General features: G+C 43.0%; 1 non-coding gene across 1 annotated transcript; it reads left to right on the forward strand.

Moving 5' to 3' along the window:
• The first annotated feature begins 15,712 nt into the window (after positions 1-15,712).
• On the forward strand, positions 15,713-15,787 carry Trnas-cga (transfer RNA serine (anticodon CGA)). The gene has a single exon. It is a non-coding gene; the product is annotated as a tRNA-Ser (tRNA).
• Positions 15,788-25,206: the final 9,419 nt, after the last annotated feature.

The raw sequence follows: 25,206 nt of genomic DNA on the forward strand, positions 1-25,206 counted from the left end.
ACTTATTGCCCATCATGTCACACTACACACTTACAGAGAAGCGCTCTTGAAAATGTCTCCAAGTCTGCATGATATTCTAATGTATGGGCTCCTACTAAGAGAGCGGAGTGGAGGGAATGTCAGAAAGAGCCCAGAGGCCACTTGCAAAGGATGTTTATCCAGAGGCGCTTGAAAAGTGGAGGCTAGCAAACAGTTGCTTCGTGGTGCCAATTTTAAATTTGAGAGTCACAGACCGGCAGAAGATAGAAGAAAACTGGCAAAAGGACAAAAAATTATCACTTGGCAGAGGAAAACTGGAAGTGAAAGAGGTTTTCATAGCAACGTTAGATAAGCTCTTTGACATCCTCTGCTGTGTGTAATTAAGCTATTTTCAGAATAGATGCACTTCCAACTGATCTTTCAATATTATAAATTTGTCCTGAAGCCACTCTCGGTGATTAACAACTAAAAATATGAGTTGTCGCACATGCGTCTCAAAACATTATCTTAAAGGCAACAACTTGAATACGTTATAACTGTTGTGGAATCCATGTTCGGCGTTTATTGACCCTTCGATGGAAGGACCCCGCCACATTCTTTTTCAAATGAAGCTCCTACAATGCCAGAAGAAGGCAATAGCAGGTATTCTTTTTACCAATCTAACGTTCATCAACCACTAATATTTGGTCCGGTGACACTGTGTTTAAAGTTGCATTGTCCCAATATTATTACAGAGTCCGATGAAGGTCATCTTGCACTACTGACTGAAATACTAATGCGTCGTCTTAGAACATGATGCCATTTGCAATCGAGAAAGAAATTATGGGACTATTCTGCACAACCACATTCGTTTCCGATTTGTGATGCTGCATGGAAGAATGATAAAAAAGGTAGGAGCCGGAAAAATGAAGGACCACGTGATTCAATATTACGAGGACCTATTGACAAATATTGCATTCGAATTTTTTTAAATTTATTTTCACATAAAAATTCAGAGGCTTACTTTTCAGCACGCTCTCGTAACCCCACGAATTACCTTAGATGAGTAGCTAATTAGTTAGATTAGTTAATTATCCGAGAGTGAAGAAAGGTAAATCTGTGTCTGTAGAATTATATATAGGTTTTGAAAGTGACTCTTCGAAATTCCTGAGGTAACAGCTATAACATGCAGAGGCTGTAAGGCGCTCTACAAATACAATTAAGAGAGTCGAAGGACATGAAAGGGAAGCAGTGGTTGAGAAGGGTTGTAACACTATTGTAACCAATCCGGGACGTTATTCAATCTATGAATTGAAGAAGTAATAGAAGAAACCAGTAAAAGATTAGAAAGAGCATTAAAGTTCACGAAGAAGAATAGCTATAAGGTTTGCCAACGCCAGGGATTGAACGGCTAATATCTTGAAAAGAGATTATAAAATGAATATCAAGAAAAGTAAGACACGGGTAGTGAAATGTTGAATTAGATCAGCCGAATCCCCGAAGAAATAATATTAGGAAAGCAGACACTAAAAGTATAATACCTGTTTAGATATTCTGGCAGAAGATTAACTGAGGAAGACAGGTTATAAAACGCAGACTGGCAACGGGAAGAAAAGCGTTTCTGAAAAAGGGGAATTTGTTAACGTCGAACATAAATTTAAGCATTAGAATGTGTTTCCCGGAGGAATTTATCTGCAGCGTAACCTCGTATGAAACAAAAACTTTGATGATAAATAGTTGATACAAGAATAGAATAGAATCTTTTGTAGTGTAGTGCTACAGAAGAATGGAAGAATGTGAAGATTAGTTGGGTAGGTTGGATAACGAACGATGAGATACTGAATCAAATATTTGAGGGGGAGTGGTAGAAGATATTTTGGAACAACGTGACGAAAAGAAGGGATGGATTGATAGCACAGGTCTGATAACAGTAACCATGTTGGAATGAATATATGTTGCAGTGCTTATGCAAGGATGAAGAGACCTGTACAGGACAGAACGGCGTGGAGGGCTGCATAATATATGTCTTCCAACTGAAGATAATTGGAATTGAATGGAAATTATCTCCGGCAACAGAAGCCTACGAACTAGCGTAGGTGTGCCATAGATATCCGTACTGACGCAGCTACAGTGATACTATACTATAACAGCTGCAGAAACATTTCAGTAGACATTGCTCTACATACAAGTCGTTGTTGAGGTAAAAGCGAATGTATGTTACGAGCTGGCACTGACTGCAGTGTGAAATAGTGTCCTAGTTAGTAGAAATATATTTGAAATATGACCTTTTCGATTAATCCGGCATCTAATTTGTCTCAAATTTCGCCCATGGTTTACGTTAACAAAAAATGCTGTACTACTTAAGTACTTTAAACGTTTCATTTTCCTGTACGTTAGTGTTTTTATGAGCTGTTCCAGTCCTCAGCTCCTGGTAATGGGGTAGCATTCTCGCTTCCCACGCCCGGGTTCGATTCCCGGGGGGGGGGGGGGTCAGGGATTTTCTCTGCCTCGTGATGACTGGGTGTTGTGTGATGTCCTTAGGTTTGTTAGGTTTAAGTAGTTCTAAGTTCTAGGGGACTGATGGCCATAGATGTTAAGTCCCATTGTGCTCAGAGCCATTTGATTTGAGCTGTTCCAAGTGTCGTTCTCGCATCTGAAGGCAATGCTTCACCATTATTTTGCATTAAGCGTTCTTTGTGACACCAGCAAATCATCTTCTAAAGCTTGATAGTATTAGGCGAGAGTTGGAACTTTAATAGTGGCAACTATTTATTTACAGCTCGTACAAAACTGATGCGTGTTGCAAAGTTTTACTGACCTTCAAAGTAGTCATCAGCATTGTTTACAACCCGTTGCCAGCGATTTTGTATTCGGTGTCCATCGATACGGATTTGATTCTAAGAATCTCTGAACGGTAATGCAACAACGATTCTACGGAAAAAACATGTTCGTTCAGATATTCTTGTCGGTCTTCATAAGCGGATATTTTACAAACTGCAAGGCACATTTAGCAGTCTTTGTGTCGTTTCCAAGGAAAACCAATCAACTTTTTTTACAATATTTACATGATCGTCAGTGAGTATGACGTGCATTAAACTGCATTTCAGTATTTTCGTAATTTACAATGTGATGTTTTGTTCATAGATGTTGTTGAGTAAAATTTGAGTCTCGTAACAAATAAATACACCACTCATACGGTTATAGTTGGTGGGGACTTCAACCTTCCCTCGATATGCTGCCAAAATACTTGTTCAAAACCGGTGATAGGCAGAAAACATCTTCCGAGATTGTCCTAAATGTTTTCTCCGAAAATTATTTCGAGCAGTTAGTCCACGAACCAACGCGAATTGTAAATCGTTGCGAAAACACACTTGACCTCTTCGCCACAAACAATCCAGAGCTAACAGAGAGCATCATGACTGAACAGGGATTAGTGATCACAAGGTCGTTGCAGCTAGGCTCAATACCGTTTCTTCCAAATCCACCAGAAGCAAATGCAAAAGACTTTTATTTAAAAAAGCGGATAAAGTGTCACTAGAAGCCTTCCTAAGAGACAATCTCCATTCCTTCCGAACTGATTATGCAAATCTAGACGAGATGTGGCTCAAATTCAAAGATATAGTAGCAACAGCAATTGAGAGATTCATACGTCATAAACTGGTAAGAGATGGAACTGATCCATCATGGTACACAAAACAGGTCCGAACGCTGTTGCAGAGGCAACGGAAAAAGCGTGCGAAGTTCAGAAGAGCGTGAAATCCCAAACATTTGCTAAAATTTACAGACGCGCGAAATTTGGCATGGAGTCCAATGTGAGATGCCTTTAATAGGTTCCACAACGAAATTTGGTAGAAAATCCGAAGAAATTCTGGTCGTATGTAAAGTACACAAGCTGCAAGACGCAGTCAATACTTTCGCTGCGCAGTGCCGATGGAACTATAACCGACGAGTGTGCCGCTAAAGCGGAATTATTGAAAGCAGTTTTCCGAAATTCCTTCACCAGGGAAGACGAATGGAATAGTCCAGAATTTGAAACAAGAACATCTGCTAGCATAAGTTTCTTAGAAGTAGATACTTTAGGAGTATACCGATTAGGTTCCTTTCAGATTACGCTGATAGAATAGCTCCTTACTTAGGAATCATATACAACCGCTCGCTCACCGATAGATCTGTACCTACAGATTGGAAAATTGCGCAGGTCTCACTAGTGTTTAAGAAGGGTAGTAGGAGTAATCCATCGACCTACAGACCTATATCTTTGACGTCGGTTTGCAGTAGGGTTTTGGAGCATATACTATATTCAAACATTATGAATCACCTCGAAGGGAACGATCTATTGATACGTAATTAGCATGGCTTCAGAAAACATCGTTCTTGTGCAACGCAGCTAGCTCTTTATTCGCACGAAGTAATGGCCGCTATCGACAGGGATCTCAAGTTGATTCCGTATATCTAGATTTCCGGAAAGCTTTTGACACCGTTCCTCACAAGCGACTTTTATTCAAGCTGCGGGCCTACGGGGTATTGTCTCAGTTGTGCGACTGGATTCGTGATTTCCTGTCAGGAAGGCCGCAGTTCGTAGTAATAGACGGCAAATCATCGAGTAAAACTGAAGTGATATCAGGTGTTCCCCAGGGAAGCGTCCTGGGACCTCTGCTGTTCCTGATCTATATAAATGACCTGGGTGACAATCTGAGCACTTCTCTTAGGCTGTTCGGAGATGATGCTGCAATTTACATTCTAGTAAGGTCATCCGGAGACCATTTTCAGTTGCAAAGCAATTTAGAAAAGATTGCTGTATGGTGTGGCAGGTGGCAGTTGACGCTAAATAACGAAAAGTGTGAGGTGAATTCCAAAAGAAATCTGTTGGAATTCGATTACTCGATAAATAGTACAATTCTCAAGGCTGTCAATTCAACCAAGTACCTGGGTGTTAGAATCACGAACAACTTCAGTTGGAAAGACCACATAGATAATATTGTGGGGAAGGCGAGCCTAAGGTTGCGTTTCATTGGCAGGGCAATTAGAAGATTCAACGAGTCCAATAAAGAGACATCTTACACCACACTCGTTCGTCCTCTGTTAGAATATTGCTGCGCGGTGTGGGATCCTTACCAGGTGGGATTGACGGAGGACATCGAAAGGGTGAAAAAAGGGCAGCTCGTTTTGTATTATCACGTAGTAGGGGAGAGAGTGTGGCAGATATGATACGCGAGTTGGGATGGAAGTCATTACAGCATAGACGTTTTTTGTCGCGGCGAGACCTTTTTTACGAAATTTCAGTCACCAACTTTCTCTTTCGAATGCGAAAATATTTTGTTGAGCCCAACATACGTAGGTAGGAATGATGATCAAAATAAAATAAGAGAAATCAGAGCTCGAACAGAAAGGTTTAGGTGTTCGTTTTTCCCGCGCGATGTTCGGGAGTGGAATGGTAGAGAGATAGTATGATTGTGGTTCGATGAACCCTCTGCCAAGCACTTAAATGTGAATTGCAGAGTAATCCTGTAGATGCAGATGCAGATGTAATTCCTGTGCTTAGGCCAGAATATTCGTGCAGAAACTGTCAGACCTTGCGTAGGTCCCAAGTATTTTCGCCTAATGCGATGCAGCTACTGTTTAGCACTTCCACTCGTATGTGATGGTAATGATGTTACTAAGTCGTAGCCTCGACTGCAGAGCTGTCCTGCTTCTTCAACGTGAATTAATGAAATTGTGGTATTTATTCCTTTTGCGCACTTTTTCGCGTTTACAAAATGTTTCCTCACTTCCTTTGCTGCTTCATCTCGAACAGAAATATCTCTACCTTAGCCTAAACTAAGTGATTTTTAGTGGAAAGCCTTCCTTTGCATATATTCTTCATAACATTTACACGACGCTAGTGAGTTCAATCCTCTTTTTTGGCATAGTCCAGTATAAACTGACGGCCGTTCTGAATCTATAAAGGCTTCGTCTTGGTCGCCCCGGTGAACATCTTCACAACACTTAGAACACAGAACATTACATGACTGTCAGAGATAGACTACAGTACTGAACCCTGGGAGAAAGCGAAGCACCACAACCGGCTGTCAGTGACTACTTCGCGGGAAGGGTTCTCAGGGCAGGAAGTGACCTTTCCCCGTACTACGACGAAGGCAACGATAGACAGGCCGATGCCTCCTGCTTCCGGAACACTCTGCTCCGAGGTCCATTCCATGAAGTGTCCGGGGCTCCGCTAAAACGTCAACACATTCCATCTCCGCACAAGCGTCACACCGTGTCACAAACTCGGGTTGCTGAGGGACACACAAGGCGCCGAAGAGACATCAAAATTTAAAGACTTCACCTTGGCTATTGAGCCACACGAAATTCATAATTACTAGTACTTACACTCCAGGCGCTGTTAAATGCTCTGAAACACTGCGCGTCACTTACATCCTGAGATTACTGCTTCTGGGCTGTCAGTACGACGTCAGATGGCTTGTTAGTCTGTGGCGTTCGCTGTTTTATTCAGTGGTTTGGTATTTAACTAATTTGTAAATGACAATGATAATCTTATTTTATTACATTAAGTAATTACTAAATAATTTTTCTCCCGGCTAAAGAATTGGTTAAGTCGCTAAAGAATTCCAAGTTAACGTTGTGTTAAAGTGTTGTCTGTAAGTTGTGTAAGTGCCGTTAAATCACAGTTCATACAAAAGATTCTATACAACTATTGATTATGATGGAAACAGCTATCTTCAGCAAAATGATCATTAAAACCACCGAATATCAGACGCGCACAACTCTTACGTGTTACCTGTAACAATATTCTTCGTAAGTCGTGCTTAATTAATTTCGGTTCCATACATCAGCTAGAAAAGTTTGTTATAAGGACCGTGCTACGAGCACTGTTTTTAAAGAACCAATCTGATTCGAATTATTTTCATTAAAATGCGTTCGGGACCACCGGTGCACATTTATTTTTACACATTTGTATTACGTTCGGCATTTATATCTGCAGAGTTGCGTAATTTGAATTTGCCGCTGAGATAATTGGTAAGATGGCGGCAGACAATAGATAGAGACTTTCTATTGTTAGAGAAAATAAGATAAGTATTTGAAATGCTTATTAAACTCTACTTTCGTATTGTGCACTATTTAAACTTCATCAAGCAAACATTTGATTTTTTCCTAAGGAAAACACAGACAAAAACGCGATACAAATCGCTATCATCAATGGCTACGCTCCTTGAAGCGGAAAGAAATAATTAACACACATAATGCTTACTGAGAGAGGAATTAAAGTTACAAATAATTATTTACTCATATTGATAATAATAATGAACTCTATTCTCATTAATAATTAACAAATAATTACAATTTCTTAACAAACCTCAGTTTGATATGCGTCCGCAACCTACAAAAGCCAACCAACAAAAGGTAAAAACAAAAGAAGACAAACGCAGATCATAAAAGTAATTTACAATTATCATTGTCTTTGTATGATACACATCGATATGTCCAATTAAATCATAGAATATTATATAAATAATTATTATTATCATAGTTTTCACTATTTTTTATTATTTCGAATAGGTAATGTTTATAACTGTTAGAGGCATAATTTCGTCGCACTGTAGCTAAAATTTATCTCGTGGATGTTACAAGTCGCATAAGACGATGAAATATTCCATTGTTTCTCTAACACAGCCACCGCCTCCAGTTCGGTTGCTTACGAGTGTAGAGCGTTATCCTTTCGTGGACACCGCTTAAAGACCTCTACCTGGGGCGTTACTTCAAGTTATTTCACTGTAATTAATACTTTCTCCACGTTTTGTTTCGTTCCTTGCCGACGAGTATTTTGAATTTATAATAGTTCTGTATGTTGTTTTTCTTTATAATGTTTTGCGTTCTTGTCGCCTTTTCTCCCATTACCTCTGCAATAACAGCAAAGTTTATTTCAGTATTTCTCACTTTTACGCTGAATCTGAATAATGGCAACGAACTTTTTTCAATTTCAGATACACTTTCTTTGGCTTTTGTATTTATTTGCAACGAACTCCAGCCAGTTAGCAAATCTCAAGAGTGTCAAAGAGTTTCTTTTATGGCGTTTTGGAGCCATTTCAGTATTAGTCTCACTATTTCAGGTAACTGCGTTCCGTCAGTTGCCGTACAACTTGTATAACATATGCAATTAATCGCCAAAGACTTCATACAAAAGACTGTAGAACCTTACAGGTTAAGCGCTGCAACAGGGTCTGCAAATTGTGATCATGCCTAATAAATGACTACCGAGAGTCACATCCAAACGCTCACCGTCAGAAATGGATACTGCCGGTGTAATTCACTTGATCCTGAGTTTCGTCCTACCATTTCTGTAACATTCAGCTCGGATTTTTTTCTGTTGTTCATGTCCACATTCCGAATATTCTCGATATCTAGCGAGATGTGCTAACTTATATATCCGTAAAAGGAATGATTGGGTTACGAAGTCTGCATTAGTTTCGTAACGCCTAATAAGTCTTCTGCACTTTCATTGAAATGGTCTGCGGGCAAGACTTACTTGGTTATGCAATAGCTCTACCACAGTACATTCTTATTCTTCTTTAAGAATCACGCTCTGCGTTATATAAAACACATGTGTTAGTGTGCTTACCTAGGCGAGCGCTCACTTTATGATATAAGTAGGATTTCGTCAGCTAAGCTTACACTCTGAAGCTGTGTTATTTCTCAGAATTCGGGTCTCGTGCAGTTTAGACCATACAATACAGCTTTGGAGCTCCTGTGTCATTCTGTGAATGCGAGCTCACCCGGCATCACTCTTCAGTCATGTATATATAATTCGTTTTCCACTAGAACTAATTGACTTTTATAAATTTAGCATTTACCGAAACATTGAATAAAATTGCGGATACTTTTGTTGGAATTTCTTACCGATATGAATAAGGACGAGCATTTTGGTTTTATGAGTCGTCTATTCAATTTCCAATCAAGTTGCTGCGAAACGCGTACATTTATTAGTCTTATATATCAGTCCTCTACACCGTTGTACCCTTCTCATTGGATGGTTTTTATTTAATGACTTGGATTTAATTATAAGAATGTAGAATTATTGAAGCTTATAAAGGTATAATACTTTCAAATTTACCACTGTTTAATAACACAGTCAACATTTCTGGGACACTCTGTGCAATTTTTCTGTAACAGTGAATTTACACGAGATCATTTGCAAATTAAATACTGTTCATATGTCAGATTGACGTAGGTTCAAAACCTGAAGCTGCTAACATATTGCGTGTAATTTAACACATAGGTAAGGAGTCGCTACCAAAATACTAGTATGTGCAACGAAACGATAAAGACCTGACGACAGAGATAGCATTCAAGGGAGAATAATTGTCAGCGAGGAAGAGTAGAAAGAAGAAAAGTTTTAAGAGTACTGCAATAGGCGAGACTTAACAGATTACTAGGTAAGAGTAGGAAAAGTCTTAACAGTACTACAGCAGACATGAATCAATTTTAGATAATAAACAAAGAGCAGGTGCTACTGGAGGGTATTATTTGCATTAAAACATGACTAGAGAAAATTTCATGAAGCCAAGACAGACGTGAAGCCAACAACAACGACAGTTGTGCAAGTGTATATCCCTAGTAGCTCATAAAATTTAATGTTGACCAAAGACTCGAATTCCACAGAGGGAAAAGGATCTCAAGGAAAAACAGTAGAGAACATAAGCTGGGACACAGGAATGAAAGTGTAAGCTCTTGATAAAATTTTGCACGGAGAACAATTTCTTTATTGCTGATGATACGTTTTAAATATCACGAAAGAAGATTGTGTACGAGGAAGAAACCTGGCGACACCGAATAGTTGCAAACAACTTACATAATGATAACACAGAGATTTAGAAACCAGATTTTAAACTGCGAAAATTTCCATGGACATATGTCTTATTCATTACGAGCTGCAGGTTAGAACTGAAGACATTTCAGAAAGGTAGAAAATTGTTATAGTGAGTTTCAGAGTGAGAATTAGGCAACGACTGATTGAAAGCGTGTAAAGAACACAACAGGAAGGTAATACAGACGAAACAGTAAATGTAGCGGAGGTTCAACTAGGCAAAAAAGCAAGGCCTGTAGAAATCCGTGGACAATGCACGATAGATTGAATTGACGAAAAGAGATCATTTAACAAATGTAGCAAATGAAGCATATAAAAGGAAATACAGATGTCTAAAACATGAGATTGTCAGAGAGTGTAAAATGACAATGGAGGACGAGAATTACAGGGCAATAGAATACTGCACAACAACGGGAAAGATAGGTACAGTGTATAGGAAAACGGAAGAGCATTTGGAGAAAAGTGGAGAGAAGAGAAGCAGTCGTATGAATGTTAAGAGCTCAAATACCAAGCCCATACTTGGCAAAGAAGGGAAGGTGGAAGGTAAGATATTTATAATGGAAAGATTGCCTGATTTCTTTTCATTTCCAGCCACTGAAGGTAGAGAGGGCTATTCCACGAACGAATCATTGAAGAGTCACTGACTGTTCACCCCAATAACAGGTGAGATGGTAGCGGCGCAGGGAGAAAACCAGTTGGGAATATTTGGGAGTGTGGAATTAAAACTTGAAGACATTGTTATAGAAAAAGAACAGGAAGCAAATGAAAACGAGACGGAATATATGACACTGCTAGAAGAATTTGATAGAGTTCTGACAGACCTAAATCGAAACAAATAGCCTGGAGTAGACGAAATTTCCTCAGAATTATTGAGATATTTGGCAAGGTGTGTCAAAGAGGCGAAATACCCTCAGACCTCAAAGACGAATGTTATGGTTGTTATATCAAATATGGCAGTTGCTGACTGGTGTGAATATTACAGAGCGATCAGTTCAATAGTCTTTCCGTTTCCATTCTGATGCAGAGATGAGAACTTTAGCAGATATATTACTCTGGCTTAGAATAATTATTTACTCTCTTTATTTATAAATTAATTCTAAACAGCTGTATGTCGTGATACTCATTTACTACGATACCGAAGCTCCGATAGTTTCATCATCATCACGAACATGCCGTGAGAATCTAATTGCTGCACATCTGCGAAATATATGTCTGGACAATTACGGTACTGGCAACAACAACCAAGACGCCAAGTCGAAAATTGACCATCACAGCTACACAATATACAGGTATAAATGTGTAACTTCAACTGAACAGATGACATTAACTAAAATTCGTTAGGAAAGAAAATGATAATCATCTTGTGATTCGGATATTCAGCCGACATTTGATTAATGATTTTCTGACGAACGGCCGGCATTGTCATAGATTTGCCTTCCATTACTGGTGACGGAGTGGAGTCGTAAGTCGTAAGTCCAACGGAGAGCAGCGCGCTTCGTTACATGATCATTTAGTAATCGCGAAAGCGTTACGGATATGATAGATAAACTCCAGTGGAAGACTCTGCAGGAGAGACGCTCAGTAGCTTGGTACGGGCTTTTGTTAAAGTCTCGAGAACATACCTTCACCGAAGAGTCAAGCAGTATATTGCTCCCTCCTACGTATATCTCGCGAAGGGATCATGAGGATAAAATCAGAGAGATTAGAGCCCACACAGAAGCTTACCGACAATCCTTCTTTCCACGTACAATACGAGACTGGAACAGAAGGGAGAACCGATAGAGGTACTCAGGGTACCCTCCGCCACACACCGTCAGGTGGCTTGCGGAGTATGGATGTAGATGTAGATGTAGATGTAAGCAACTCTGAACTCTACGAACTGTGACCTCTCCGACAGGCAATCACAAATCCAATCACATAACTGAGACGATATTCCATAATCACGTAATTCCACTACAGGCCGCTTGTGTGGTACAGTGTCAAAAGTCTTCCGGAAACCATAAATACGGAATCGATCTGAAATCCCTTGTCAATAGCACTCAACACTTTATGTGAAGAAAGAGCTATTTCTGTTTCAGAAGAATGATGTTTTCCAAACCCAAGTTGACTGTGTGTCAGTAGTTCCAAAATCCTTCTCCATATTGACGTTAACAATAAGGGTATGTAATTTAGTGGATTACTCCTACTACCTTTCTTAAATATTGGTGTGACCTGTGCAACTTCCCAGTCTTTGGGTACGGGTCTTTCGTCAAATGAACGGTTGTATACGATTGTTAAGTATGGAGCTAAAGCATCAGCATACTCCGAAAGGAACGTAATTGGTATACAGTCTGGACCGGAAGACTTGCTTTTACACTACTGATCATTACAATTGCTACGCCAAGAAGAAATGCAAACGATAAACGGACATCCATTGAAGAAATATATTATACTAGAACTGACATGTGATTACATTTTCGCGCACTTTGGGTGCATAGATACTGAGAAATCAGCACCCAGAACAATCACCTGTGCTCGTAATAACGGCCTTCATACCCTTGGGCATTGAGTCAAATAGAGCGAGGATGGCATTTATAGGTACAGCTGCCGATGCAGCTTCAACATGATACCACAGTTCTTTAGCGACTGGCGTATTGTGACGAGCGAGTTGCTCACCCACCATTGACCTGACGTTTTCAATTGGTGAGAGATCGGCTGGCCGGGGCAGCAATCGTACATTTTCTATATCCAGGAAGGCCCGTACAGGACCTGTAACAAGCGGTCGTGCATTATCCTGCTGAAATGTAGGGTTTCGCAGGGCTCGAATGAAGGGTAGATCCACGGGTCGTAACACATACGAAATGTAACGTCCACTGTTCAAAGTGCCGTCAATGCCAACAAGAGGTGACCGAGACGTGTAACCAATGGCACCCCATACCATCTCGCCGGGTGATATGCCAGAATGGCGACGACGAATACATGCTTAGAATGTGCGTTCACCACGATGTCGCCAAACACGGATGCGACCATCATGATACTGTAAACAGAACCTGGATTCATCCGAAAAAAATGTCGTTTTGCCATTCGTGCACCGAGGTTCATCGTTGAGTACACCATAACAGGCGCTCTTGTCTGTGATGCAGCGTCAAGGGTAACCGCAGCCATGGTCTCCGAGCTGATAGTCCATGCTGCTGCAAACGTTGTCGAACTGTTCGTGCAGATGGTTGTTGTCTTGCAAACGTCCCCGTTTGTTGACTTATGGATCGAGTCGTAGCTGCACGATCCGTTACAACCATGAGGATCAGATGCCTGTCATTTGTACTGCTAGTGATACGAGGCCGTTGGGATCCAGCACGGCGTTCCGTATTACCCTCCTGAACCCACCGATTCCATATTCTGCTAACAGTAATTGGATCTCGACCGACGCGAGCAGCAGTGTCGCGATACGATAAACCGCAATCGCGATATGCTACAATCCGACCTTTATCAAAGTCGTAAACGTGATGGTACGCATTTCTCCTCCTTACACGAGGCATCCCAACAACGTTTCACCAGGCGACGCCGGTCAACTGCTGTTTGTGTATGAGAAATCGGTTGGAAACCTTCCTCATGTCAGCGATGTTGTAGGTCTCGCCACCGGCGCCAGCCTTGTGTGAATGCTCTGAAGAGCTAATCATTTGCATATCGCAGTATCTTCGTCCTGTCGGTGAAATTTCGCGTCTCTAGCACGTCATCTTCGTAGTGTAACAATTTTAATGGCCAGTAGTGTGTTAAGTGATTTAGTAATGGTCCTTTTTGAAGCACCCTTTATTTTACTACGCCGTCGTTGATATCAGAGCCTTATAGACGGGTAACCAGATGCCAGTGGACGCTGCACAGTGGAGCGGTGCTCGCCGTGCGCCGTGTTTCCGAGCCGGTCAGCTGTCGCAGGGGCGGCCGGGCGTCCCGTTACGCGCGCCCGGGCTTCCACGGCTGCGGCCGCAGCAGGCGCGCCGGGCAGATGGTATCTGGCGCAGACTTCCGCGGTTTGTTCCCGCGCAGCCTCCGCTGACGGATGGCTGTTTTGTGGCGCGCCCGCGTAATTGCAGGCTCGCCCCGGCTGTGCGCGGCGCGGTACCGCTAGGCCGCCGTCTGGGGATGCGGGCCGATAACGCGCCGCTCCACGCCCGCCTGCCCTCCTTGCCGTCCGGACTGAGTGCCGGCAAAAAGCAAAGTGCGCGGTCCGGCCCGCAGCAGGGCGGGCCGCCGAGCCGTACCCACGCGAGACTCCGCAGCGAGGTGACAAAATTAAGAAACAAAGTTTTTACCACCATCTTAAGGCATCTCATACGTCACTCGACGTTCTAACTAGGAAGGCTGTTTAGCCAACAGTTCAGCAGTCTCAGCAATACTCCAAGTCTTCCATGTAATAATACTGGCATCTGGAAATGCTTCAAGGCCCCAAACAACAGCCGGTATCAGCCATGTACTGCCTCCAAACACTGCTTGAACATCACTAGCGAAATTAAGACACAGTCCACGAAACACATTGGGGCCTCCAATTAATTGCTGTTTATTAAATTGTCCGGCCAAGTCAATATCAATTGCTTTTAAGCTACGGTACACAGGTACACTGCGCCGTCAGCGACGACGGTAACTTAGACGTCGCAGAGGCATTGCTGAGGCACGTTAACACAAGTGATATTGACTTGGCACGACAATTTAATAAATTAATTGGAGGCCCCAATGTGTTTCGTGGACTGCGTCTTAATTTCACTCGTGATGTTCAAGCAGTGTTTGGAGGCAGTACATGGCTGACACTGGCTGTTGTTTGGGGCAATCATGCGGATTATGATGGCCTTGAAGCATTTCCAGATGCCAGTATTATTACATGGAAGACTTGGAGTATTGCTGAGACTACTGGACTGTTGGCTAAACAGCCTTATGGGTCTCTTGTTCCTAGTATGCCTTTTGTTTTGTGTACCAGAAGAAAGAATAAATTGAATGCCGATGAATACCTATCGGCAATGGTAACTGTAAAATAAAGATCAATGGTGACTGCATGTTGTATTATAGACAATAAAGTTCCTTATCTCCTTTCCTTATCTCCTTTTCAATTATCATATATCTACTGTGGACTTGGTTTCGTGCTAGGCAGCGCGTGACCTAGAACTACATGTAATATCTCTGACACCTGAGAAAATTACGTAAAAAAGACATTTTGATCTAATGGTAATTTGGAAGAAATCTCTGGAATCCAAGTTGCGTGCGTTCCGCGAGCGATACGTAATGAGTGTCTCTCTACAAAAAGGGGGCAACGACCTTGACGCAGTGGATACACCGGTTCCCGTGAGGTCACCGAAGTTAAGCGCTGTCGGTCATGGTCGGCACTTGGATGGGTGACCATCCAGGCCGCCATGAGCTGTTGCCATTTTTCGGGGTGCACTCAGCCTCGTGATGCCAACTGAGGAGCTACTCGACCGAGTAGTAACGGCTTCGGTCAAGAATACCACCATAACGACCAGGAGAGCGATGTACTGACACCATGTCCCTTCTACCCGCATCACCTGCTTGAGCGAAGCACGACTCACGCCCGGTACTCACAGCTTTACTTCTGCCAGTACCTCGTCTCCTACCTTCCAAACTCAGTTGGTAGAGCACTTGCCCGCGAAAGGCAAAGGTCCCGAGTTCGAGTCTCGTTCGGGCACACAGTTTTAATCTGACAGGAAGTTTCATATCAGCGCACACTCCGCTGCAGAGTGAAAATCTCATTCTGGAAACATCCCCCAGGCTGTGGCTAAGCCATGTGTCCGCAATATCCTTTCTTTCAGGAGTGCTAGTTCTGCATGGTTCGCAGGAGAGCTTCTGTAAAGTTTGGAAGGTAGGAGACGAGGTACTGGCAGAAGTAAAGCTGTGTGTACCGGGCGTGAGTCGTGCTTCGGTAGCTCAGTTGGTAGAGCATTTGCCCGCGAAAGGCAATGGTCCCGAGTTCGAGTCTCGGTCGGGCACACAGTTTTAATCTGCCAGGAAGTTTCATATCAGCGCACACTCCGCTGCAGAGTGAAAATCTCATTCTGGAAACATCCCCCAGGCTGTGGCTAAGCCATGTGTCCGCAATATCCTTTCTTTCAGGAGTGCTAGTTCTGCATGGTTCGCAGGAGAGCTTCTGTAAAGTTTGGAAGGTAGGAGACGAGATACTGGCAGAAGTAAAGCTGTGAGTACCGGGCGTGAGTCGTGCTTCGGTAGCTCAGTTGGTAGAGCACTTGCCCGCGAAAGGCAATGGTCCCGAGTTCGAGTCTCGGTCGGGCACACAGTTTTAATCTGCCAGGAAGTTTCGTATGTGATGTTCTCAGGTTAGTTAGGATTAAGTAGTTCTAAGTTCTAGCGTACTGATGACCTCAGATGTTAAGTCCCATAGTGCTCGCAGCCATTTGAACCAAACCATACATTAGGTGTTCCACAAGGTTCGATCATGGGTCCCCTCCTGTTCTTGATATATGCGAATTATGTGAAACAAGATGCTGAACTCACACTGTTTGCTGATGATACAAGCATAATTATTAATCCAGTAAAAGAAAGTCCGATAGAAAATGATACAAATAAGGTCGTTGGAAAAGTTATTAATTGGTTTTCTGCGAATGGGCTTCCGCTGAACTTTGAAAAAATAATGTACATCCAATTTCCTGCTGCAGAAAGTATAATTCCTTCAAGAAACGTAACACATCAAAAGAAGTCAGTAGCCAGGGTAGAGCACACTAAGTTTTTGGGAGTACATATAGATGAGACTCTTAATTGGAAAATTCATATTTTGGATCTCCTAAACCGACTAGGTTCAGCAACTTTTGCAATCACAATAATTGCCAATTTTGAGGATGTAGAGATTAATAAGCTAACATACTTTGCATACTTCCACTCTTTTATGTTATACGGAATAATATTATGGGGCAACTCAACACTTAGGCAAAAGGTTTTCACTCCTCAAAAGAGAGTAGTTAGACTAATGTGTGGGGTTCATAGTCGCACATCTTGTAGGCATCTGTTTAAAAGGTTAGTAATTCTTACAACTGCTTCGCAGCACATTTACTCAGCAATGTACAACATGGACCAGTTTAAAATCAACAGCGTCATTCACGATTACAATACCAGAAGAAAGAAAGACCTACACTATCCTTTACTTAACCTACCTTTGGCACAGAAAGGAGTAAAATATGCTCCTATAAAACTTTTTGATAAATTACCATATGAAATAAAATGTCTGACAGACAGCAGTAATAGTATCAAAAACAAATTGAAATCATACCTCCTTGACAACTCCTTCTGTACCATAGATCGATTCTTGGGTATGATTAAACAAGTCTGGAGATATAACACATGCATTTTGTGCCATTTAAGGGAATGGGATAGATTATACAAATATTTAGGTATAACACTATAATGTAAACAAAAAAAAAGAAACTTGTTTCCTGTCCACATTTCTTGTGCATTTGACACGATCCACATTATAACGGTTTTCCGTGCTCATGATCAATGGAAAATGTAACTAACTAACTAACTAACTTTCGAGGTGGCGAATGTGAATGTGTTTTCTGCATTGCTAAGGGAGTATCGTATTGTTCCGGCGTAACATCAAGCGCCGGCATATCGGCCTGGGACGGTACAGCAGAGAGCGCTGTGAGACTACGTCTGCCAATATAACGTTGACTAGGGCGAGACCACGATAGGAGCGTCCCCTATACGAAGAGAATATAAGCGCCGCTCCAGCTATCCCCGGCCACACTAGAAGACGGGCACTGGAAGACGCGCATTAGAAGACACGCTGTGATATAGCAGTGATTTATGGACTTGTGTGATTTGCTTGCATGGAAATTATATACAGGGTGTCCCATTTATCTTGACCAACCTAAATAACTGTCTAGGTGCAAATTACAAAATGTTTCAAGCAAATGTTCTTTGCCCGTCAGGGGGGCATTATCAGCATGATTACCTTCGTTGTAGCTCTGTTTTTTATAAAGATATGAACAGCGGTAGGACTTTTTTAAATGGCACCCTGTATATTTTATTCGGTAATTCATTTCCTCTCATAAAAACCTATTCAAACATGTATCACAGTGTACCATTCACTGAAACACAACGTCATTAATTACGTAACACAACAGTGACGTTGACGCTCCCAGCGCTTAGTGCAGGTACTCGGGGTAATGGAACACATCTACGTGCTGACGTTGACAGAGGACAAATGTGAACATAGGTCTAAGTAGAGCTCACACCCGTCATTCCGTCAACCATCGTCAGTTGAAGAGTTGTGTGAGTAGAATGTACACGAACGAAGAAAAGCTAGAAATGCTACTCACCTATGGGGAATGTGAGCTATCAGAACAGTAATTGCAATACTGTTTCCTTATGTACGGGTACATTTAGCACAACAGTTAAGTCCTTTTAAATACTGTTGTGTAGCGTAGGCATACAATAAAGGCTGTCCTTCCTACAAACTGCATCGACATAACGTTTCTTTTATTGTTGTTGTTGTGCAGGTACACGAAATGTTACGCAGGCAGCGGAACTGTACGGAGAGCGATATCCTGACAAGAACCCACCTGCTCGATGAATGTTTTCTCGTCTTGTTGCGACGCTTCGGTAAACAAGAAGTTTCAACCCACGATAATGGAATCGTCATAGCACTCGCACAGACGAAGCTGCCGAAGTTACTGTTCTCGCTTCCGTCGCTGTGAATCCACATATGAGCACACGACAGCTTGAACACGAGACTAAAACCAGTGTACGTCGTATTCTTACACGTCACCGGTTCCATCCTTACCACGTACACCTACAGCAAGAATTGCATGGTAATGATTTCCAGGATCGTGTACAGTTCCGTCAGTGGGCACAGCAGCAAATCCTCGCCAAACCGAACTACCTCTCCAATGTTCTATTTACCGATAAATGTTCCTTCTCAAACAAAGGACAGGTAAATACAAGGTGTTGTGGTTGGCAGGAGAGCCAACACCGTGTTACTAGAGGAGGCCGAAAGGCACGCTTTTTAGCTCACGCAGGCTGTCGTGAGGTCTGGAACAGGACCAGGAAATTATAATTTAGAAACAACGGACATAGCTGGTGGAATACTTAACTTTAATCCATTAATGACGAACGTCGGTCTTGGCGGTACATGATTCACACTATCAATAATAACTGATAATGGTGCCTTGCTAGGTCGTAGCAAATAACGTAGCTGAAGGCTATGCTAACTATCGTCTCGGCAAATGAAAACGTAATTTGTCAGTGAACCATCGCTAGCAAAGTCGGCTGTAAAACTGGGGCGAGTGCTAGGAAGTCTCTCTAGACCTGCCGTGTGGCGGCGCTCGGTCTGCAATCACTGATAGTGGCGACACGCGGGTCCGACGTATACTACCGGACCGCGGCCGATTTAAAGGCTACCACCTAGCAAGTGTGGTGTCTGGCGGTGACACCGCACAAGGAACATGCATTATTGATCCAGCGACAACCCAAGATGCCTTATACATGTGGGAAATTAGCGTCAATGGAGAGTTAACGTCTGGTGTGGGATGCTTGGTACTACAATTACTGGCCCTTATTTCATCAATGGGAGCCTAAATGGCACAGCGTATGGCAACTTCCTCAGATGAATTCTTCCTTCTCTCCATCAGGTTACCTCTCATTCAGAAGGCTGTTGCACGCAGCGACTGATATATTGAACTGTGGATGAAGCTCGACCAACAGGCATTACATGCATTGATCAAAAGCGATAGGGCACTGAGAATGGCTAGTTTCTACCTGAAATCTAGATCTGACAATACGACTGATAGCTGAAATCTATTATTTACAAGTCTTACTACTCTTCTGGAAGAAGTGCTTGAACCGTGAATTTATTTACTTTCAGAATCTTTTCTTAAGGAATTTACTTTATTTACTAGCGATTCACCAAGAACATTAACACATTTAATCACACAAGGTGAGCGTGGAAGTAGTTGCCAGGAAGTAACTGATGGAAAATAAAATTACCTTTTACCAAATGTGAATTTTATTCCTAAAAGCCTTTTAAAAAAACATTTAAAATTACAATCAGAAAGCACCCTCTAAATATCAAGTTACAATTATTCAGCGGCAGAATAGTTTTTTTTTTCAGTTGAAGCCTTCGGGCTGAGAAGCTTCCGCCCGCTTTCAACACGTCCGCTCACAACGACCTCTGAAAAATTAGACTGGTGCAAATTTGCGACACACCAGATTACTTTAAACTCAAAATTCTAACAACTCACACAAACACATTAACTATGCACCCCGTAAGAGGGATGGAAATGGTGCAAAACACACACTAAGAAAATCATTTGCCACCGAAAGTGCAATTTGTTTTTAAAAGGACCCTTACGGTGGAAGGGTGGCAACTTTATAAAAATTACTATTTAAATAAAACCCATGAAACTCAGACTTACGTAAAATGTACAATATGCTCTACATTACACATATACCGCCTCGTAAGATGATAGGCAAAAACATATTTAAGGAATTCGGCCTTTACCTTAATTCTATAAATTCGTTAACACCGAATCCGACAAACATGACAGAGGCAGCTATTAACGTACGGCAGACCGACAGACAGACACTAACTGCCTAACAAAACGAGCAAGGTGGCGACGAGAGACTGACCAAGAAAACAAATATCATTTAACAAGAACCTGAAACAACACATCACGGACCACTTAACTTCTAATAACATCGATTTCCGGCGAAGACCTGGCGCAGCACCCCCAAAACGCTCTCCCGAACCGTCCGCTGCCAGCCGCTTCTACGGGCACAGGAAGGCGCGCCGATCTGCCGTCTCACGGCGTCGCAGCTCGCCCCGGCCAGACCGACGTCGCGGGTTGACTCCTGTTGCTCTCGTCGGCCGCGAAGCCACACCCCCTCGCTGTACGGCGCGGCCCACTGGACTCACGTGGCGACCTCACATGCGCCGACGCTCAAGACGGGCAAGTCACCTTGTGTCCCAGTGCGCGACCGACCAACCGATCGATCCAACCGCCAGTGACCATTGCCCTGGACTCGAGCAGACTGGCGGCCTAACACGTACTAGCACTCGGGACAACAGACAGACACTGACTGTCCCACGCTGATCCGGCTCACCAACTAACCAGACTCGCCGCCGACTGCACCCACTCAGACTGACTCCCTGCCGAGCTGATAGGGCCCCTTAAATGCACGTCAACAGGCAACTTTTCCCCTTTCCCACCAGAGGGAGACACCAAAACTGTGCCGCTGGTCCCGGCGGAGGTTCGCGTCCCCCCTCGGGCATGGATGTGTGTATTTCTCCTTAGGATAATTTAGGTTAAGTAGTGTGTAAGCTTAGGGACTGATGACCTTAGCAGTTAAGTCCCATAAGATTTCACACGCATTTGAACATTTGAGACAGCAAAGCTGCGATTGCCACAGCGGGGCCACCACCAAAAACGGAAAGCGACTGCTTTACACTACGCGCAGCGGCTCACAGATACTAAGAACCAGAATGCTTATATGGTATCCACAAGATGAATGTCCAGCACATAATACCTTGTCTGCACGTCGTGTTCTGAAACGAAGGTATCTTGGCAACTGGAATGGTCGAGGAGGAACAGTTACTTAGCCTGCTAGATCTCGTGATTTAAGTGCTCTGGACCTTTTTCTTTGGGGATGCATTAAAGACGTTGTCTATCGCGATATTCCAACAACTCCAGAGGGCATGCAGGGACGTATCGTGCTTGCTTGTAATTCTCTTCAGGAGGCCACAATGGAAGCAGTAAGTAATTCTTTCATTCTACGAGTGCACCAGTGTATCGGTGTCCAAGGTCACCACTCCGAGTACCTTTGAATGTTCTACTCCTCGTAAATGGTACAGGAGAGTCAAAGTCAATTTCATGTTATGTTTTTACTTGGTTTTCATTTGTTTTCTGACGACTCCAGCAGGTGGACGAGTTTGTGATCCCGGGCAGACAGCCAGTGTTGTGTTATGTAATTAATAACGTTGTGTTTCAGTGAATGGTAAACTGTGCTACATTTTCGAATAGATCTTTAGGGGAGGAAATGAATTACCAAATAAAAAATACAGGTTGCCATTTAAAAAAGTCATACCGCTGTTCATATCTTTGTAAATAACAAAGCTACAACAACGGCAATCATGCTCATTGACGAAACTTCCTGGCACATTAAAACTGCGTGCCGGACCGTGACTCGAACTCGAGACCTTTACCTTTCGCGGGCAAGTGCTCTACCAACTGAGCTAACCAAGCACGACTCACGCCCCGTCCCCACAGATTTACTTCTTCTCGTCTCCTACCTTCCAAACTTTACAGAAGCACTCCTGCGAACGCTGCAGAACTAGCACTCCTGAAAGAAAGGATATTGAGGAGACATGGCTTAGCCACAGCCTGGGGGATGTTTCCAGAATGATATTTACACTCTGCAGTGGAGTGTGCGCTGATGTGAAACTTCCTGGCAGATTAAAACTGTGTGCCGGACCGAGACTCGAACTCGGGACCTTTGATTTTCGCGGGAAAGTGCTCTGCCTACTGAACTACCCAAGCACGACTCACGCCCCGTCCTCGCTGAAGGTAGGACACGAGATATTGGCAGAAGTAAAGCTGTGGGGACGGGGCGTGAGTCGTGCTTCGGTAGCTCAGATGGCAGAGCACTTGCCCGCGAAAGGCAAGTTCGAGTCTTGGTCCGGCACACAGTTTTAATCATCCAGGAAGTTTCATATCAGCGCACACTCCACTGCAGAGTGAAAATCTCATTCTGTATGCTCATTGATGTTCCCCTGATGGCTAAAAACATTTGTTTGAAACATTTTGTAACTTTTATCTGGTCGAACAGTTATTTAGGGTGGTCGAGATAAACGGACCACCCTGTATATCGAAGGACGTTGATTATTTGCATGTCGCCATTTGCTTGCGACCCGTTCAAAATGGTTCAAATGGCTGTGAGCACTATGGGACTTAACATATATGGTCATCAGTCGCCTAGATCTTAGAACTACTTAAACCTAACTAACCTAAGGACAACACACAACCCCCAGCCATCACGAGGCAGAGAAAATCCCTGACCCCGCCGGGAATCGAACCCGGGAACCCGGGCGCGGGAATCGAGAACGCTACCGCACGACCACGAGATGCGGGCACTTGCGACCTGTCTTTGTAGAAACACAAGTTAAACATTGTCAATTTAACATATTGTAATAAATTCCATTAATAAGATATGCTTGAATTGTTGTTTACCTATCCGATGAATCAGTTTCCTAGCCGTCTTATATTGCCCGAGTGAGCAGGATTCCACACATACCTGTATAACATTGTAAACAGTTATAACTGAATCTGTCTTGATACCTAAAGAAAGTACACCTTCGTGGCGGAAATTAATTCCTCGATTATGTACAGTGGAAAAGTATTTAGAGTTTTGATGGGTGTACAACTTGTCACCAAATGCGAAACGAAAAGACTCCGTCGAATGTCACGGTCAGGCGGTCGTTAAACCTTACAAGAACACGTGTGATTTCGAGTTCCGTTCGATCTGCCGCTGTGACCGAGCGGTTATAGGCGCTTCAGTCCGGAACCACGCGGCCGCTACGGTCGCAGGTTCGAATCCTGCCTCGGGCATGGATGTATGTGATGTCCTTCGGTTAGTTAGGTTTAAGTTGTTCTAAGCCTATGGGTCTGGTGACCTCAGATGGTAAGTCTCATAGTGCTTAGAGCCATTTGAACCACTTCAATCTTCGAAATGTAGAGCAAAAACGTAAGAAAAGGACTTCAATAAGGAAGATTTCTTCGTCTGACACGTCAAAACTGAGCACTGAAAATACTGTTATTATCATTTCCTGCAGGGTGAGAAGCTATAAATTACAAACCAAAGTGAAGTGTCTATCAAGAATGTGTGTGACTATTAAGGATTCTGGAGCGAAATGTGTTATGTCATTGTCACAAAAGAAAGTGACCGGACGTTGGTCACAAACTGACAAGTGACACCTCGCGACTCGTAAGTACAGCGAAGGACGTCCGCTGAAAACAAAAATCGAACGTACTTGGGTGCTTGGTGGGATAGAGAGTGAATCGACGAAGTGCTCTATCCTTTGTGTGTAGTATCAGGGTAAGTCAACTAAAGTGCCCCCGATGAAGCATTTTATTTTACCTGGTACGAGAGTCGTAACAGATGGGTGCAAGTCGCATCGCAGTTTGCAAAAAGAAGGTATCGACTACGATTTCGTGAGCTATTCTGTAGTTTCATCCGACAATCCACCTGTACTCTTGCAAAACGCATGCTTTTAGGAAATCTTTAAAGCCAGCTGTTAAGTATTAACAGAGAACATCGACCGGGTGAAGCAGATGAACTGTGTGTGTTCCAGTAGTTATATTCCCATAAATTACGACCGTCAGGGAAATAACTTCCTTCTCAAACTCTCCTGGTATTTCTTAAGAGATATTGATTGAGTATACAGGATGGTCCATTGACAGTGACCGGGCCAAATATCTCACGAAATAAGAGTCAAACGAAAAAACTTCAAAGAACGAAACTCTTCTAGCTTGAACGGGGAAACCAGATGGCGCTATGGTTGGCCCGCTAGATAGCACTGCCATAGCTCACACGCATACCAACAGTGTTTTTTTAAATAGTAACTCACATTTTTATTACATGCTCGTGTAGTACGTAAAGAAATATGAACATTTTAGCTGGGCCACTTTTTTCGCTTTGTGATAGATGGCGCTGTAATAGTCGCAAACGTGTAAGTACGTGGTATCAAGTAACATTCCGCCAGTGCGGGTGGTATTTGCTTCGTGATACATTACCCGTGTTCAAAATGGACCGTTTACCAATTACGGAAAAGGTCGATATCGTGTTGATGTATGGATATTGTGATCAAAATGCCCAACGGGCGTGTGCTATGTCTGCTGCTCGGTATCCTGGGCGACATCATCCAAGTGTCCGGACCGTGCGCCGGATAATTACGTTATTTTAGGAAACAGGAAGTGGTTAACCACATGTGGAACGTCAACCATGACCTGCAACAAATGATGATGCCCAAGTAGGTGTTTTAGCTGCTGTAGCGGCTAATCCGCACATCAGTACCAGTCAAATTGCGCGAGAATCGGGAATGGAAAATTATCGGTGTTAAGAATGCTACATCAACATCGATAGCACCCGTACCATATTTCTATGCATCAGGAATTGCTTGGCGACGACTTTGAACGTCGTGTACAGTTCTGCCACTGGGCACAAGAGAAATTAAGGGACGATGACAGATTTTTTGCACGCGTTCTATTTAGCGACGAAGCGTCATTCACCAACAGCGGTAACGTAAACCGGCATAACATGCACTATTGGGCAACGGAAAATCCACGATGGCTGCCACAAGTGGAACATCATCGATCTTGGCTGGTTAATGCATGGTGCGGCAT

This window comes from Schistocerca gregaria, chromosome 4, assembly GCF_023897955.1.
Source record: "Schistocerca gregaria isolate iqSchGreg1 chromosome 4, iqSchGreg1.2, whole genome shotgun sequence".
NCBI lineage: Eukaryota > Metazoa > Arthropoda > Insecta > Orthoptera > Acrididae > Schistocerca > Schistocerca gregaria.